The 18842-nt window shown below is 38.0% G+C and overlaps 1 long non-coding RNA gene across 1 annotated transcript; it reads right to left on the bottom strand.

Annotated features, from left to right (window-relative positions):
• Nucleotides 1–4087: 4087 nt before the first annotated feature.
• On the bottom strand, nt 4088–12262 carry LOC140021463 (uncharacterized). Its single transcript, XR_011825263.1, has 4 exons — nt 12168–12262; nt 4953–5022; nt 4779–4870; nt 4088–4172 (listed from the first exon to the last, which is right to left on the bottom strand). It is a non-coding gene; the product is annotated as an uncharacterized lncRNA (long non-coding RNA).
• Between the last annotated feature and the right edge of the window lie 6580 nt (nt 12263–18842).

Genomic DNA, 18842 nt, shown 5'->3' with positions numbered 1-18842 from the left:
CTTTAAAAATCTTGGCTCCGTTTGGATATGCTGTTTTTGGGGGTATTTTACAAAAACAGCACTATTCATTTTTTGGAAAACAATCAATGTTGTTTGGATTAGTTGTTTTTCAAAAACAGAGTGTTTTTGATAAACAAGCATGTATGGATTCACTGTTTTTGAAAAACAACATTTAATTTTTTTTTCCTCTGTGTTTGAAATACTGAATGCCATTTGCACTTAAACAATTATCAATTTTTTAATACATAGATGAGACATAAGTGTACAATTTATTGGGCGTACTATCTGAATAAATAATGACAGGAGATGTTCTACTGGTGTTGATGATGGTACATCATATCGGCTATTGCTCTCCTACTTTCATTCCATTCAGCAATTCCTGCAGCCGACATATCTGGAGCTTGTGCTGCGGGCATTGGGTTGAAGGGGTTTATGTTATCTGCCAATGCTATATCTGCTTCTTTTTCAACAAAATATGCGTCATTTGGAACATACTCGCGCATGAAGTTGTGCAAGACACAACAAGTTAGGACAATATTATTTTGAGTAGCCATCATATACTTCTGCATGGGGCCCTTAAGTATTGGAAACCGCTTCTTCAAGACGCCAAACGTGCGTTCTATAATGTTTCTTAACGATGCATGCCATTTGTTGAAGAGTGTCCTCACTGCCAGCTCTTGTGCGGTTCCCCGTACACCTTTAAATGGAGCCATGAGTCCTTTGATATTCTGGTAAGCCGCGTCCACCACGTAATACGTCCCTGGCATAATGAAATTATATTTAAAACTCATTGAAGACGCAATGAGGAAAGGAATCATTCATTATAATCTGGACTAACCTGCTGGTGGCCACGGAAAGGCACAATTAGGATCTTATATGACTTCTTGTAAGATTCTAGAATCGTGTGCGCTACCCTCCCACCCTACCCTGACATAAGTGAATCTTATGTTGTGATCACACACGGCTAGAACGTTTTGTGATAAGCTACCATACCTGTTCCGGTAACGTTCCCTGTCTTCGGCTGTACACCAGGCCGAAAAGTGTGTTTCGTCAATCGCTTCAACGCAATCCTAATAAAAAAAAAAATCTTCCCATAAGTTGGTCACAGCTGTTAGGCATAATGAAATAGTAATTTCACAACGTAGCTCATAACCTTAAACCAGGGCCAGAACAAAGCACTGTTCTGTATTCTTGGATGGGTTATGTGATAATCCACCGGTCGGACCAGGTCGCGTCCCAATCGAACGAGAGATCTAAGGCAGCGTCGTACATGGCGGTCCGTTATCTCGGGAGAATGTTGGAATCTCTCAGCAAGCACCCTATGTCGCTCATTATGACTCAAACACAGCAGACATATAGCAACGGACTCATGAATCCCCACCCGTTGTGTCGGGTGGGCCACCCAATAGCCCCTCTGAACCAACAAGTCACACAATTGGAGGAAAAGGGGAGCTTCCATTCGAAGGTTGTCGAATATTCTGTCTCGATGCCATTTATCGGCTCTATAACATATTGAGCACCCGACTGTGCACCATCTCGAATTCTTCGCCGCTGCCCTGAGTTGATGTACGGGTCGAATAAAGCCAATCCAGCAAGGATAAAGGCAGCGAAGGCCAACATGAGCTCCTCGTCGTCCGAATCATCAGATGAGTCCCTACCATTCACATAACCATCATACTCCATTTCGTGTAATCTGTGCAACTGTGTTGGGCGTGAATCTGAAAAAAAAAGAGGCCGTGATATCATTCAAGACCAATCTTAATTTGCCTACATTGAGTAGGAAATATAAAACTCAACATGTACATGGACCAAAATTAAGCAAAAACCTATTACATGCGATTTTCGGTAAGACAAGAGGATAACTTCTTGAAATAAGTCGAGGCTATCCGCCAACCAATTTATAGCCAACAAGTTGAGGGATCAAGCAGAAGTTTTGCATCTTACATAAGAAAAAGAATCTTACATCTTCTTCAAGTAAGTCACGTATTTTTGAAAAGAATTGTTGAAGTAAGTCATATTCTTGAAAAGAGTTGTTGAAGTAAGTCATATTTCCTACCTAAAAGTTGCTCTAAAAATGACCATCATACCTAAAAGTTGCTATTTTCTTTCCAAAAGTTGCTCTTTTCTTGTCCCTTACTTCAATAACCTTACATCTTCTTCAAGTAAGTCATGAATTCTTAAAAAATTTGTTGAAATAAGTCAATTTCTTAAAATAAGTCTTATTCTTTATTCGAAACTTTAGGCCAAGTAAGGAACGTTGTCCCTTACTTGAATTACCTCATATAATTCTTGAAGTAAGTCACACAATTGAAAAAAGTTGTTGAAGTTAGACATATTCTTGAAATAAGTTCTTATTCTTTACTATAAACTGTAGGCCAAGTAAGGAACGTTGTCCGTTACATCTTCCTTACTATCCAACTCTTGAAATTTTTCTGAATAAGAAATTAGGAATCGTACGTACTGTTGAAGTAATAGTGCGCTACCTAACAGAGAAAAAACTAACTAATCTGGACTCAAGCAGAAGTAATGTTGTTGAAGTAACGGATAAACTTTCTTGAAGGCAATTATTTACATATTCAAAAAGTATCATATTCTTGAACCTGTTGCTAAAGTAATACATTCTTGAAAGTAAGGTTTAGGCCAAGTAAGGAAAAAACTCCCTTACGTATTCCTGACATTCCAACAACCTGCATGGGTGGAACTATCACTCTTAATAAGTAGTCATATCAGACATAGCAATAGCCAAACCAGTACATTTCCTGAAAAAAAAGTGCGGTCCAACAACAGTCATAGCACCATGAACAAGTCATATCCAACCTAATAGAAACGAACGCAAACTAGTTTTAACTTAAAAAAAAAAAGTCTACTATCCAACAACCAATCAAGGCCACAAAGGCATCATGAATTTAATTACTCAACATTCATTCGCAACACAACAACTCAACAAACCAGTATTCATCCGCAAATTCAATATACAGACCACAACACTCAGAAAAGATAAAGTCCAAGTTCCGGTAGCAAATGCTACACCTAACAGATCTCAAATATAAACAAATATTAGGCAACAACTCAAGTTTCAAATAAATGCTCCCGATGAACAACGAAAGCACCTAAAAGGGGGTGGGGGAGGGGGCTCCTGAGAGTCAGGGGGAAACAGCCTTTTAACTTCATCCAAGTGATGCGGTCGGCGTCACTTCTGGCTAAATTCCAAAAAGCCAGCTCTTGTTTATCCTTCAATATCTCAGCCGCGTTGTATTTGGCCATGTAAGGAACATTCTCAATAAGTCGAAGTTGATCCATGGCAATTTCATAGTCGGTTTTCTTCGATGGATCGCGGCCAGAACGATTCTTGTTCGGAGAACTAACTGAGGCACTCGTGCTGGAGCTCTTCTTCCGACTAACCAGTGACTCGATACTTTCACAGACCCTGAGATATCTATCCGTCACTGAGCTAGAAGCGGTGGACATGGGACTACAGCCAGAGCCATCACCCGACTTCCGTTTTCCTTTCGCTTCTTTCGCCCATCCTACCTCAATTTCAGCTTCCTCATCCCTGCTGGACCTTGATCCCTTTCCCCGTGCAAGCCGGGCAGTAGTCTCCATTTCTCGCTCATCGGCTGAAGTACGGAGCTCGTTCTCGAAGCCAGAACTGAAGTCTCCCGTCGCTCCTTAATTGACGAAGACTTCCTCAAGCAAATGATAGACGGTGTAGTCATCCCGAAATTTGTCGTATTTTGGGTTGACCTGACAAAACAAATTCAGCCAAAACAGTTTTAATGGAATATACACGTATGAAATGACAAAACTGTTTATATAAAAAAAGGCACAGAAAATGGTTATACCTGCTCCATCGCGGCCTATTGGCTATCATCCATAAGCCATGTAAACTTCTGGCTATCCCAACCCATTCCCATTCCACGCCTCTTAAAGGCAATGTACAGCTTGGTCTCCCCGCGCAATGCATAATACTTGCTCCTTATACTATCCTCAGTAAACGAGGTGTCGTACTGGCCGTTTAATCGGCGCTGGATTTCGGGAACCACGTAGGTAGTAATATTGTCCCTAATTTCACCCTGTCTATGCATCCCAACAAGATGGTTGGCAAACTGGATTTCGTGCTGCCTAGAGTAATTACAACGCTCCTTATCTTGATGGCGCCTTTGTTTTCTCATCTTAATAAGCCATACACAAATCCAGTTGAAAAAACAGATTGTAAGCAGCTTTTTAGAAAGGAAAACAGATTGTATTGCATAAGCGGCTAAATTTGATTTAAAGCCATTAACGTTTAACTACACTTTACAGCCAAATCTGTGGATAACCCAAATCTGTCGGCCATTAAATACACTTTAAATAACCAATGGTTAACTGAAAAATACAGCAATAACCAGGTTTAATATTAGACAATCATGTATTGTAATGAGGATCAAGCCAAATCTGTTAACAAAATCTAAAAATCTAGAACTAAAAAAGGTTAAATTGAGCACTCATCCAACATAACACTAGCAAATCAGGAACAAAACCAGTTTTGGTAATGTGAAGTTTCGCTTTAGAGTCAAGAGTTATGACAAAAACTAGAACTAAATAACAAATGCTACCATGCATAGTGAAATCCGACAATAATATTCAAGGCAATGAACAAAAAATGTTCGAATTTGCTGTTTCGTGGGACAAGGAAGAAGGTCCAACTTTAGAAGAGTTAGCCCCCTAACATATTATGACTAAAATGGTGTTTCAGACACATAATATGGAAAAAAAAACTACACGAGGTACAATGGTACCTTGTAGTAGTTAGAAAGGCACTGCCGAATATCGTTTTCCGCCCAATCAGACCTGGTTGAAAGAGATTTCTGGATCCCAATCGGCTTCAATGCTGTGTCAACGACAAGGATCATCAAATACTAGACAACCATACTATAGAATGCAATGAACAAAGGGGAAATTGGCAAATATACCTTTGGCAGCACGGCGGGTAACAGGGGGCATGAAATCCTAGCCAGCGGCAATATAGAGCGGTAAACCACCCTGTATAAGCGAATGGACAGCAAGGAGAAGTTAGACTGCTCTATAAATTCAGTTGCTTTTGGGAAATCAAACTGCCCTAAAATTTGACTCTCGACATCTGATCGTGCAAGTTTGAAATAATATAAACAACTACATAAATATTTGGAACATGTAGCAACAGCCGTCGAATATTCTGTCCAGGTTTCAATCAAGAGAAAATATTCGTATTAAAAAACAATTAAATCACACACAGAAGGTACCTGATGCCAAAAACAACACCTACCAAGGATCTTTACTAAGAAGAAGAATAGGAAAGGTCTAAGCATACTGAAATGGTGATTGTTGATAGTCTAACAAAAAAAGCTGGTTTACAGGGTGATAATGAGACAGGTTACATGTTGGATTAAGAGGTACAATGCTAAATGTTTGTAATCCTAAATGACTTCGCATAAGTTTTACAATTTACTTGTAATCTAATAGATGAAAATGGACATTAGAGCATCTCATGCATCAACCAAGACTCTAACGTAAGCTTTATTCCCTTTCAGAAGAGAAAGTGAACATGTCTAGACCAAACTTCATTAAAAGTAAACACCACAAACAATTTATTGGGATTTGCTGCATGTCAAACTAGTTAGGCATTCATTGCAAGCACAACCTTCTGCAACTAAAAATGAATACTTTGAAGTATTCATTAATAGGTTTCTCTATGGAAAAATTTACATGAAATTGGTACAAGGCCGAGCTAACCGCAAACATATCATATAATTTACAGTTTGGACAAGACCAGGATTTCACCTTGAAAGATAATGTTTCATGTGTCCTAACTGCCTAAGGAGCAATTGTACCCTATTCTTTTTCACCGAACAAGCCAGTCAAGCATTAAGAAGGATATGCTTGTTTGAATAATTAAATCAAATGTCAAAATTCGTAAACAGTTCCTCAAAACTATACACATAGAAATGGTCCAGTAAATCACAAAGTGCAAGTTCAGGGATGATCCATTGTTATCCAGAGAGAAAAAGAGTTGATGTGTGCACGGACCTTGGCCCACCAATGACCCAGTTCAAGTACCATTGGGCCCAGTCACATGTGCACGGGCTAAGCAATTCAAGGAACGTTCAAGACCAACATGGAGTTCACTAAGATATTGAGGGCTTGGAGAGAGACAATCGAGTCGTTTACACCATGATCCAAGTCCACGAAGAGTCAAGCGGGCCACCAAGCGAATAAGGCCTTAGGCCCCATCAATTAGTTAGCAATTAGTTAATGATTAAGTAAGAGCATGGGCCGGCCCATCTTGTTCCAAAAACATGGGCCGACTTTTTCCTTTTCCTAGCCTTTAGGGTTTTAGTCACTTTAGCCTATAAATAGGCTTGCTTTGTAAGGTTTAAGGGAGACGTTTTATCAATAAAGTTTTGCATATTTTCGATTCTTCTTGAGAGAGAGATTCGACCCCTTTACTTGCTTTGGCAAGGGTTTTGAGCAGTCTTGCGTCCTGTCCTAGATTGTTCTACCGACCTATTCCCCTGGAGTATTCACCTTCATCGGAGTGTCGTCTACCGTCTTGAATCAAATCGTGTCGTCCGTTTGGTTCTAGATCCCGCAATTCCAAGCGTTGGACATCCTCGCTAGATCCTTGGGCAAACGTGCTACGTGTCTCGACCGTGGATCGAGGAGCGTATCAGTTGGCTTCAGAGCTTTGGTGGAGGTATCTTCCGTTATATCCGTAGTTGTGTCTTAGTTTTCATTAATTCCGCTGCAATTATCTCAAAAAAAAAAAATCTGTTCGTGCTTACAACTTGTCGCAAGTCTTAAAAATTTCTGTCCGTTGGTATTACTTCGTGGCTGGATTCTGTCCGTAACATTTGGGTCCAAATCTGTCCACCTTTGTGTCATTGAACCTTGTTGCCAATCTGTCCGGCCACATTGTTACAAAAAAAAAAACATAGAAACCTATCCGTATAGCTCTTGTCGAAGTTCTCAACTCAACCTGGCCGCAACTTGCTTGTTGTGTTGCGTCGTTAGTTGCGTCCTTTTGTTGCGTCAAAACTGTTGGGCTATTGTATCTTCTAGTTGTTCAAGCATAATCTGTCTGTGTGTGTGTTCAGCTTGTTGTTCCAACATTCAGTCTGTCGTTGTGTCTCCGCGTGTCACGAATCTGTCCGCGGCTTGGCCCCTCATTGGCGTCAATTTCTGTCCGCGTTTGTGTGTTGAAATTTCTGGTCGTGTCTTGGTGTCTTGTGTGCATAGTCACTGCCCAAAGTAGTTGTGCCGTGACCACCAAAAAAAAAAAAAAAAAAAAAAAAAAAAACTGTGCGGCGGCTAGGGTTCCTTTCCCTCCTTGTCGCATCTTGTGTTGTAGCAATTTGTCTAGATTTCTCCTTCGTTAATTGCTGATTAGTATGTGTCCAGATAGTGGGTCCATTCTGGTTGGTTGTTGTGTTGTTGGGGCCGTGTAAACAACCCAGCAAAAGTCACAAAAAAAAAGAAAAAAAAAAGAAAAGGAGAGAAAGCCGCATACCTGGTTGTGGCCCTTGAAGTCATTGCTGGAATTTGGTCGTTGGGGCTGCCGAACCTGTTTACTCTTGTTCTTGAACTTTTGTGTTGTTTTCTTGCCAAACTTGAAAACCAAAATATCCTTGGGTGAGTTCTTGAGCTTCTTGAACAAGTTTCTTGAAAATCTTGGCCTACCAAAGACTGATTTGGAACTTCTTGAAACCAAAATCGTGGGGTTTGAAACACTTGAAACAACTTCAGTCTTGTCTTGGCAAATTTTGGATATTGAGCCGAATTCAAGGAAATTTTTTTGGGACTGGAATTACATCCTGAAGGAATCTGATTGAGCCAAAAAAAGAAGCAGAAAGAAACGAAAAAAAAAACAAAAAAAAAAACAAAAAAAAAAACAAAAAAAAAAAGGAAAGATCCGGCTCTTAAGGTTCCCTACTTGGGAAAACCAAGTCCCACCTTTGACTCCAACTAATCCTACCTTTGTTGGGATTAATAGCTGCCAAGAACCCATTGGCCAAGACCCAAGCTCCCCTCCAACCGACCTCCACTGCCCATATAATCATCAATTCAGTCTCCCATTCGGCCAAACACCAAACCATTCCCCAAAGCCTTGACCGACATAAACAGCCGCACAACCTACCAATTCAGTTTTCCAAAACACCGCCGGCTATCACACCCAATTATTCCCAAAGCCTTTACCGACTCAATAGTCCACTTAATACACAATCCAGCCTTCCATCAACCGACCTCCACCGCCCACATATAACCAATTCAATAAACAATTCAGTTTTCCCAAATTCTGTCTCACATTCGGCCACCACACCAAAATCATTTCCCAATGTCTTGACCGACCACCACCGCCCATATATTCACCAATTCAGTTTCCCCTTCAGCCAAACCCCAAATCATTCCCTAAAGCCGTGTTTCCTGAAAGAAACAGCCGCCACCTCTACACAATCTTGTGTCCAAGGTCGGTTGCAACTACAAGTGCCAACCGAATTGGTTAAGCTGGTAGGGACGGGTATCGCACCAATTGAGCACCCTAAGACCACCTCCAAAGAAAACAAATTCCAGAAATTGGTTCGGGTAGAGTTCTTTCTAGGAATTCCAAAATTTCAGCTTTTGAGTTTTGTGTCTTATCTAGTGTCGATCATCTTGGGCTGCTCACCTACATTATTTAGGTCATAAAACAGTATCTCAAGTGTGTCCAAAGTATCTTTGCTCGTTGGTTACTCTTGTACGAAACTTGGTGAACAATTCTTGGACCTTGTGCGGCATTGCTCAAGTTACTCAATCCGGCAACGTAAGTGTAATGGTAAGACCATTAGAGTGTCATCAGCCTGAGTGATACACGAGAGTCGAGTGTACAAACGTGAGCTTGTGTGTGGGAGGAAAATTCCTTTTCTTTGCTAACCATTTTTGCAGGTCACATAATCATGCCTAGGGGAGTTGCCTCTTACTCATCCAACCAAGAATTCTTGGAGAATGAGCCTCTCAAGAGGAGGGGTTCCAAGCAGACTACTCTCAAGTACTCTAGTTCCATGCAATCCAGTTCACAACGTGGGTATCATTCACTCCGGGAGGAGATGCAACGCCACCGTGCTTTGTGTGTATATGAAAGGTATAAACAAGATTGTGATGAGTATGAGAAGGACCAAAGAAGTCTGCGTAGAGCATCTAAATCGAGGTCAACTTCAAGCAAACGAGGTGCATCTAAGAAGTGTCTTGACAATCAAGACGAGGAGTTTGAGAATTCTCGAATTGAGTCAAAGCTTCGTGAATCAAAGGATAAATTCCGAAGTCGGACTAATGCATTGATTGATGACATGATGGAAAGACTTAGCCAAGTATGGGATTCCCACTTGGAGCAACTTAATCATGTGTCGACCGGTGGTAACAAAGGAAATATTCATCCTAGTCCCTCGTCGATTGAAGAGCCCTCTATGAATGAGATGCAACTAAGCCATGAACATAATCCGAACTCAAGTGCCATGAATGGACAATGGTCCGAGACAAATGGAGTGGGAAAAGGCAAGAATAGTTTGGCCTTATTGATGAGTAAAGAGGAAGAGTTGGCCATGTTCGCAAAAGTTGAAAGTCTGGACGTGTTGTTTGCTAACAAGCTAACATGTGTTTTGTTTAGTATCTCTTCTTTTGTGCAGATTAAACAAAGTCAAGTAGAGTTGGTCATGGCATGTTCCATTCCCATGTCACTTGGACACTTTGCGAGTTTCCATGGAGTTTGTCTTCTAGGAGCTAAATCTCTTTGGTCTCAATTCATGGAACCATGTCAACTCAAACCTGTCCACACCATTGGAGGATTGATTCGAGCTCGTCTTAAAAGGGAAATTTCAGATTCTACTGCTTGTTCTCTACCTATGGTTTATTCCTCACCTTTGCCTTATTTTGAGCATGATACTAGCACTAACTCTTGTCGCTCTCATGTAGGTGTTAAAGAGAAGTGTAAAGGACTAGCACTGGCATCTCAAGTTGAATCAATTGGTAGAAGGAATATTGAAGTGTCAAAGGGAGTTTTCTCATTTCCATCTTGCTCTACACCTTCTTACCATCTAGTTAATAATGTACCATTAGTTCTTTACCCGATTTCCGAATTGCTTCAAGTTGAAGGTTATTTTGTTTTTGTAGGTTGTAACGCTGTCCAAAATTTTCCAACTATGGTTAAGGACTTGCAACCCGATTTTGTGCTTATTTCTGCTGAAAGTGGAGCATGTTCGTGCTTCTTCACATGTCCAAAAGCTGGTCACCACGAGCTTACTTCACCAACTCCAACTTGCACAAATTCATATGATTCGTATGGAGTGCGTCTCACTTCATTGCTGCCACTTTTGTCGGGTGATACCCACAAATGTGTCAATAAAGATCCGAACGTTGGTCTTACATCACTGGTTCGTACTTCTAGGGAAGTGCAACCCGATTGGTTCAATGTTTCACCTCCAAATAGGCAAGTTGTGCCAAATCAGCAACAACCAGGGACGAGTCATACCACCTTGACAAACCCGATTTGGAATTTCTCTTGCTCCCATGAGCATCATTCTGAAGATCCTTATCTTGTGCATGAGAATGGTGACACTATAACAATGCATGGCCGAAGGATGATTAGAGCGCTTTGGATTGCTACCTGGAAGTTTCACGAGCCTTACACAAGCTCTTTCCTATCTTGGCGCATGTCCTTGTTTGAGAGCCTAATGAAGCTGACCAAACGACATTTAACTTGGCTCGTGACCTTTCATTTGTTCCCAACGTGGCTGACTTCCAAACGCACTATCGATTTGAGTTGTCATACTACTAACTCTTGTTAGTATCTTCCATCCCCATCTAGATTTGAGGACAAATCCTTCTTAAGAGGAGGGGACTGATGTGTGCACGGACCTTGGCCCACCAATGACCCAGTTCAAGTACCATTGGGCCCAGTCACATGTGCACGGGCTAAGCAATTCAAGGAACGTTCAAGACCAACATGGAGTTCACTAAGATATTGAGGGCTTGGAGAGAGACAATCGAGTCGTTTACACCATGATCCAAGTCCACGAAGAGTCAAGCGGGCCACCAAGCGAATAAGGCCTTAGGCCCCATCAATTAGTTAGCAATTAGTTAATGATTAAGTAAGAGCATGGGCCGGCCCATCTTGTTCCAAAAACATGGGCCGACTTTTTCCTTTTCCTAGCCTTTAGGGTTTTAGTCACTTTAGCCTATAAATAGGCTTGCTTTGTAAGCTTTAAGGGAGACGTTTTATCAATAAAGTTTTGCATATTTTCGATTCTTCTTGAGAGAGAGATTCGACCCCTTTACTTGCTTTGGCAAGGGTTTTGAGCAGTCTTGCGTCCTGTCCTAGATTGTTCTACCGACCTATTCCCCTGGAGTATTCACCTTCATCGGAGTGTCGTCTACCGTCTTGAATCAAATCGTGTCGTCCGTTTGGTTCTAGATCCCGCAATTCCAAGCGTTGGACATCCTCGCTAGATCCTTGGGCAAACGTGCTACGTGTCTCGAAACGTGTTGATCGAGGAACGTATCAAGAGTGATATAATCTGAACAATTTTCTATTTTGGAAGGGGATAAACAAATCAAGCAGTTTCCAGGATTTGCGTGCTCGGTAATAAAGGTATGATAGATTGAGTACTGGTGGGAAGTAAATCAAATACAAAAATAATGGACCTGTTGCTGTTCCTTCCATTATTGAAATCTCAGACCAATACCAAGACCAGGACAAAGTACATGACAAGAAAACATTAAAAAGAGCTCCCATCTCTTCTGAAATCGCTCCGACACAGAAAGCATGATACAGAGCTAACAAGCTCCCCTTCCCCTTCCCCCGTTTTTCACATTTTCTCGGACAAATGCATCAATTCGACTGACTATGAGAACTAATAAAAAAAGCAGAGTGTAATTTACTGCGTACCATCTTAAATTAGCATCCAAGATTTCCAGGAAGGCCTGAATATAATGGATTTTACTTCAGTTATTACATACAGAAAATGATATAATCATAGGAGCGAAGGATTTCAGACACCCAACAGACCGATGTTCGTTCTGAAGCTTTCCCAAGATCAAAACGCAACACTCCCACCCTGGTTAACCTCATATAATCAGCCCTGAAAAAGGTAAAATAAGTAGGGAAATCAGCAGTAGCTTACCTTATTCGACCTGCACAGCGAAGATACTCTACTGTCGGTTGCTTTTTGGAGCTGAAGACCCGCCGTGATTTAGTGTCTCAATCGTAGGAAAAGGGTGAGAATCGCGGCGTAAATGGGCTCAGATTTACGTCACTGGTTGCAGATCCGGAGCATTTTGCAGATCTTGAATCCACTCTGGTTTATGTTTTTTCTGCAGCGACTAGAATGTTTGCTTGTTTGGGAAAGTTGTTTAGGGTTGAATGGGTCTCAACGATGAAGGCAGTCCGACAACATGTCTTTTGGTCATTAAGTCAAAACGACGTAGTTTTGTTAAATTTTAACTGTAGACTTTATTGTAGTAGACTTATAATACTTGGTTGTTTTTGAAAGACAAAAACAGTTTTTGCAAAAATTGACAATCCAAACAGAGCCCTTATTTCTTTAGCTATCGTCTTCAAGTTGTATTAGAAGCTCATAAAGTCTATCGTTGACTTATCTTTCATGACAACTCGAAATAAGGATCATGCTCGTAAGGAATCTACCAATCACTTGTGATTATGAGGCTATAACATGTTTTTATTTGTTTAGCTATCGTTCTACCTATATATACATACCTATAGTGCTTATATGTTGACTAAATTCTCTTAAAAAATAAGGGTGATAAACTATTTATTTTGACTAAAATGTGATATTGAATGGGTTAGATACAATTCGGGTGCAAAAGCAAGACAGATCTTGATATGTCATTTCCCTTAACTACCTCAAAATAAAAAATAATACCCGTTTGTTTGGTCCTAAAAGATGAGCTAACGAGAAAAGTGATCATTTTCCCTAAGCGCTGATTCTAAAATGATGAAGAGACCTTTTGCCATTTAGTCTTGTTTTGAGAGATTCATCATGGACTCTTCTACATGAGTTTAAACATGACATTTAAACATCTTTATTTAAAAAATGTAATTTTTTGTTCACAATTGCATGTAAGTATGTAATTATTTGCTAAATTTTAGAAAACACAATTTCTTATTTTGTTCAAATAAATGGAGAGCCATCCGAACAAAATTTTTTACAACTAAATAGGCCCACACTAGGGCAAATTTTTGTAATATATTTGTGAGATTTCTCTAAATAGGCTCAAATTGGAGTAAATTTTTGTGATATATTTGTGAGATTTCGCCAAATGGGTTCAAAATTGGGGCGAGTTTTTGAGATTTCATCCAAGAATCAAGTAATATAATTTCGAACCTATTGTTCAAAATTCGACTTTGATAAGACCGTTCCTTTTATGAATAGTAATTGCATCATTTTTCAAATAAAGTAAGAAATTTTTTTGTGAAAATTCAAGTACATGTTATACTTTGGCAAATCCCCTCTATGCATGTGTTTATGCCGGAAAACGACGAAGAAGCGCAAGTCAGAATCTTTCAAATTTGAAGGTCAATAACAAATGAAAAAAAAGGCAATAATACTGCATAAAAAAGTGGAGGATTGGCTTATGCATTTAAAAGGAGTATTTACTTAAAAAAAAAAGAGATGAAGCGATTTCAAAAGTTATTTCAAATCTTTATTTTGTTGGGTTTGGTTTTATCCCACCAACCGTGTCAGGTTTGGGTTTTATTCCATCGATCGTTTATTTTATTTGGTTTGGATTTTTTCCACCAATCATATCGCGTTTGGGTTTTATCCCACAAATCGTTTATTTTGTTGGATTTGAATTTTATCCCACCAACCTTTATTTTGTTGGATTTAAATTTTATCTCACCAACTGTGTCGGATTTGGATTTTATCCCATCAATTTTTATTTTGTTTGGACTTGAGTTTTATCCCACCAATTGTATTGGATTTAGATTTTATCTCAACGATCGTTTATTTTATTGGATTTGGGTTTATCTCACCAATGTTTATTTTATTGGATTTGAATTTTATCCCACCAACTCTGTCGGGTTTGGATTTTATCCCACCGATCGTTTATTTTGTTGGGTTTGAATTTTATTCCACCAACCTTTATTTTGTTAGACTTGTAATTTATACTACCAACCTTGTCGGCTTTGGGTTTTATCCCACCGATCGTTTATTTTGTTGAATTTGAATTTTATCCCACTAATCGTGTCAGATTTGGAATTTATCTCACCGAAGTTTATTTTTATGGGTTTGAATTTTATCCCATAAATCGTATCGGATTTGGGTTTTATCCCACTGATCGTTTATTTTATTGGATTTAGATTTTATTCCATCAATCTTTATTTTTGTTAGACTTGGGTATTATTTCGCGTCAGATTGAATTTTATCCCACTGATCATTTATTTTGTTGGGTTTGGGTTTCATCCCACCAACATTTATTTTGTTGGATTTGTTTTTATCCCATCAACAGTATCGAGTTTGAATTTTATCTCATCGATCGTTTATTTTATTGGGTTTGAGTTTTATCTCACCAATCTTTATTTTGTTGAATTTGGATTTTATCTTACCAACTGTATTGGTTTGGGTTTTATCTCACCGATCGTTTATTTTGTTAGATTTGAGTTTTATCTCACCAGTATTTATTTTGTTGGATTTGGGATTTATCCTACCAACCGTATTGGGTTTGGGTATTATCTCACCGATCGTTTATTTTGTTGAATTTGAATTTTATCCCACCAACCTTTATTTTGTTGGGTTTGGATTTTATCCCAACAATCTTTATTTTGTTGGATTTGAATTTTATCCCATCAACCTATCGGGTTTGGGTTTTATCCCATCAAATTTTATTTTATTGGTTTTGAATTTTATCCCACCAACCATGTCGCGTTTGAGTTTTATCCCACCAACTATTTATTTTGTTGGGTTTGGGTTTCATCCCACCAAAGTTTATTTTGTTGGGTTTGAATTTTTTTCCACCAACTCTTTTATTTTCTGGGTTCTAGTTTTATGATTCATTAGGTTTTACTAGTCGTTTCAATCACAGTTGGAGCAGACAGGTAAGTAATTTGGTGTGTACGTATTTGTCTTGAATTTTTTTGAAATTCAGATAAAGAGGGTAAGTTCTAGATATCAAAATTTCATTAATTCACTTTATTTTTTTATTAAAAATTTATTGTTTCAATGAATTCATTTTTTTATTATTTTGTTTTTTTTATAGGAAAGTGAAGATATGAAAAAGAAAAAAATCAATCAAAATTAGTTTTTGTAAAACAAAAAAAATCAAAAATAAAAAATCACGCGCTTGTGCTATGCACGCTCGCTGCTCTTCTTCATTTGTTGTAGCCACAAGAACCAGAAACGAGTACATGAAACTTGGTACAGTACCAAAATTGCAGCGGCCATTTCCACTCATTTTTTCTTCCATTTTTTCCTCCATTCGGTCACTCCAGTGCAAAACCACTTGGTATTGATCTAAAATACCAAGAAAAATCTGGATTAAAGCCAATCTAATGGCCCAAAATTGGCCAGAGAATGCAGCTCTAATCTCCACCATTACTCCTAGGTTTTGGGGGAGTTTTTGTTCCTATAAAAGCTTCAAAACCGGTGCATTAAGGAAGGACAAGGAAAGAGAGGCGGTGGGAGAAAGAAAAACAACAAGAAAAAAGAGAAAACAGAGAGCGAAAGAGAGAGAAAAGTGCAGAAATTTTCTTAAAAAAAAAAAAACTTGAGCCAGGGTTGAGTTTCTGGTCTATTTGGGGAGCAAAATCCGAACTTATCATTGGTTTTTTAGGGGATGTCTTGATTGCTGCATAATCTAAGATAGTAGAGGAACGAATTTCGTTCACACAACTTTCAAGGAAAACGCCTCTAAGGTTACCTAATCCGGGCTCAAAGTCACTGCACCATTAGCTCTTGGACTTTCCTGGGCCATCGTTGCCGCTTTGAATCTTGCAATCGGACACAATTTTTCCAACCTCTCCTTGTTCATTCAATTCCGTAAAGCTCGAAAGGAAGTCCCTCTCATCCCTCTCCTTGTCACATAAGTATAGGTCTACACTAGAATCACAAAATCCCTGCTGCATTTTGTTTCCTCCTTTTGCTGTTTTATTTCTTTTATCCTTGGTGGTCATTAACTCAGATTTTCTGCTGGCAGACAAGTTTTTTTGCTACAAATTTTTTAAAAACTTTTAGTTACAGTAACCTCAAAATATTTCTCAAAAATTTTAAACTATGCACTTCAAAATATTAAAAAAAACACACTTCAAAATTTTTTTAAAAAATTTCTACAGTAATGTACAGTAAAGTTTTAGATAAACATTCAAAAAACTCACTTGCCAAACGGGGCTTAGTGTTTGGGGAAATGAGATTTGAATGATGTTGGGGGTTGCATTGCTTTCTCATTTTTATCCAAAACTTTGATGTTTGGTTGGAGTATCTTGTTCTGTTTGATGAAATGCGGAAAGCAAAGGTTGCAGATGGCTTCGTACAGCATGGAAAAATTGCATTTTTGCCCCCCAACTTTTACCTAATTGTACTATGGCCCAAAACTTGGAAAAGTCAAACATATTTCGCCCTTTTTAGTTTTAATCATCTTTTTTATATTTTTAAGTGGTCTTTCGGGTAGATTAATTCTGGATTTTAAGATATAATTAGAGTTAAATATTTTTAGTTGATTTTATCTTGTTGAGTTTTGTAAGAAAGTTTAAGTTTTTAGGTTTAAGATTAGTTTGGTTGGCTTTAGCAAATAGGTTTTGGTTTATTTTAGTTGGGTTTTGACATGTGATTTGGGCTGATAAAACCCAATGCATTTTAGGTTGGACTTGAAGGGTAAAATAATAGGCTGACACATATTTTTTTCTCTTGGATTTTCGCTGGGTTTGGGGACGTTTCGGCCCAAGCAAAACAAAAGAAAATGAAAGATGGCCCAACGGCCCAATTCCTTAAGAAAATCTGGTAATGAATTTGTAGTGTGGTCCCTGTACTTTTATAGAATTTTACTTTGACCTTAAAACTTTAAATTTCTTTCAATTAGGTCCCTAGTTTAATTATAATTTGGTCCCTAAACTTTATTATTCTTTGATTGTGACCTCTTATTTTTGTAATGATTATAATTTGACCCCAAAAACTTTCTCAAGTTTTGCAATTAGGTCCCTGATAGTTTTGATTTCTTAAATATAAGTTGTTTGTCTTCTTTAATTGTTAATTATACATCATTTAAATGCTTTAATGGTAGATTTCATCATTATTTCCATTTTTTTATAATTAAATTGGTGCCTTGACTATTTTATTGATTTTTGGAGTATAAATAGGGCAAATTTCACCCATTTACCACAACTTCAAGGGAGGTAACCTCTTTTATTACTTTAAATTCTTTTATGTGCTCCAATTTGTTTTTTATGTGTAATTGCATGTTTTGAGTGCTTTTTTTTAATTATTCATTCTTATTCATTTAAGTTTCATTTATTTAATTTAATTTTGATGACTATTTGAGAGGCATTAAAATGCCAAATTGTAATAGATAGGCACTCAAGACATGTATTTAGCAAGCTTATGTAATAGATAGGTTTTAATTTTTGCTAAAAATGTATTTAGTTAGATAAATGTAATAATTAGGTTATTATTTTTAAAATCCCCCTTAGATTGTAATTAAGGTGCTGAATGTAATAGTTAGGCTTTTATTTGCGTTTATTTGTTTGTATGCTTGCATGCTTGTGTGTCTATGTGTTTGTTCGCTTTTATTAGGATTTTGCATCTAGAAATTATGCCTGTGATATGTGTTCTATGTACATTATGTGTTTACTTGCTTTAATTATATTTTATATGATTTATTTAGTTATAATAAATGCATGATGTCACCACACTAGTTCAATGCTAGTTGTGGCTTTTCTCCCCGATTTCTCACTAGTCCAACGTTAGTGAAAACTTGTAGAAATGGGCTAGTCCAATGCTAGACCGTTTAAGCCGTGTCGTGATAGAATCACATTCTTTGAGTGACATTCATTGCATTTCATACAATTTTTTTTATTTTTAGGATATTTTCTCATCTTGCATGATATTTTCTCTATATATTATCTCCCTTATCCCTATGTGCGCAAAACATGACATTTAGACTTGCATTTCATTTAGAAAATTAGATATATGTTAGTTCATTTGCTTGATTAGGTTAGAAAGTCACCCTTCAAATATGGGAACTGAACGAGTGTGACTTCTTAACCTTAGCATGCTCTCGTATCCCTTCTATAGAAAGGAAAATTGAGTCACGAATTTTAGGTCCCCCGTCCCCATTATATTGCATTTCTCTCTCTTAGATCACATATATTTATATATTAATTCTTTTTTTCTTCGAGTCTTATCTTTGCATATTCGTTATCTCTTCTAAGAATCATTTTTGGGTATCACAATGAATGTGATTTGCACCAATTAAATTTTGAACAGATATTTCGACCTTCTTGATATCCACTAGGTTTAGGAAATGCATTCATATAGAAACATTCAAATGTAATAAATTTTATAAGTTAGATTAAGAAAATTTTCCACTAAATCTCACAACTAGCCTTAGCTAGATTGAAAGAGTGCATTAGGTTTGATTCTATCAAATCTTTGTCTTCTTTTTCTTCAACCGTGACTCCCGAACTCTTTTCTCTTGTTTTCAAAGATTTAGAGTCTTCTAAAAAGGGTTTTATCTATTTTTTATTAAAAATACATTTTTAGGTGACTTGGTATACCTAAATTCGGTACCAAGTAGTGACTCTTATTTTTTCTTAAAAACCCTTTTTAGACTATTATTTTAGGCCCAAA

Source organism: Coffea arabica, chromosome 11e (assembly GCF_036785885.1).
Source record: "Coffea arabica cultivar ET-39 chromosome 11e, Coffea Arabica ET-39 HiFi, whole genome shotgun sequence".
NCBI lineage: Eukaryota > Viridiplantae > Streptophyta > Magnoliopsida > Gentianales > Rubiaceae > Coffea > Coffea arabica.
The sequence above is the reverse complement of the archived record's forward strand: the minus strand, read 5'-3'. Positions and strand labels throughout refer to the sequence as shown.